Here is a 1,337-nt window from a genome sequence, read left to right as displayed (position 1 = left end):
ATAGATAGATAGATAGATAGATAGATAGATAGATAGATAGATAGATAGATAGATAGATAGATAGATAGATAGATAGATAGATAGATAGAAGTACGTATTATAGGAATACCTATGAATGTATATATTCACAGTACACATACATATTGATATATAATGAGAAACAAAAAGAAAGAATGAGAGAAAAGTTACCATCATGCCTAGGTTACTAAGGATAAACATACACATGTTTAAGTTTATAATGTAAATACGCACCTTGACCGACTCAAGTGAACAACAGAAAAACGATCTAATTGATTCATAAAGGCAGATGGAGACGACAAAATTATAAGCAGAAAAAAACTCAGGAGAAATCAGAATCTGCGTTAGAGCAAGCAGGAAATAGCGTGTGACAGCCGCGAATATCTTTGCATAAAAAGTAAATTCTGGTGGAAAAACTGTGGTGATGACAAATGGTATTTCGCTGGAATTCCCAGTTTTGGCGTGATTATTTTTTTAGTATTTAGGTTAACCAAGCTCTCTGGCAACTGACGTTATATCTTTAACTTTTCTCCAATCATCCCCCCCCCCCCCCCCACACTACCTCACCAGTTGTGCTTACCCCCCACACTTTTTTTTCATTTTTTTTTTTCATTATCACACAATAAGAGGTAAAAAGACTCCTATAAATTCAAGCCAACCTTTAAGGTATGCGGATTGTATATCAGAAGCTTACCCTAAGACTTGCAGTCTCATAAGCTAAGATGAAAAGATCAATAAGTTCAACAGTTGAAACATCTAATTATCTCATTTCTATTTCTGCCAAATGTTCCGCAGAAATAAAACTAAAAACAACAATAGCTAAAGATAAACGTAATAAAATGAATCATTTCCTGAATAACATGATCGTCTCGATGACTTCTAAAATAAGGGTTCTAAAAGGTTACGGGTGGTCAACTCTTTTATACGGCTGTGAATACTGGACAATTTCCAAATATAAAGAAAATAAAATAAAAGCAATTACAGTTGGATTTTTTAAAGTAGACTTTTGACAATTTCACGTAAGGAGAAGAAATATAACGACGACTTATTGAAAGAAGCCCACACGGGCCGCTCACTTATATTATAAGAACAATATAATTATAACACAAATCATCGGTCAATGTCTGACCAATGCATCCGCAGAGGAGAATATTTCTCAAGCAAAACAAAAGAATTAGAAGAATTGAAGGATAAGAATTGATGAATAATAAGCAAAAGGAAGAGACAAATGCTCTTTCTGGGACACTTGAAGGGAAGTTATGACTATTCCCATTAACTGTGTCAGATTTGTTACTGCAATCAAGCCATAGGTATCCTAG

This window comes from Aplysia californica, unplaced genomic scaffold, assembly GCF_000002075.1.
Source record: "Aplysia californica isolate F4 #8 unplaced genomic scaffold, AplCal3.0 scaffold00759, whole genome shotgun sequence".
Taxonomy (NCBI): Eukaryota; Metazoa; Mollusca; class Gastropoda; order Aplysiida; family Aplysiidae; genus Aplysia; species Aplysia californica.
The sequence above is the reverse complement of the archived record's forward strand: the minus strand, read 5'-3'. Positions refer to the sequence as shown.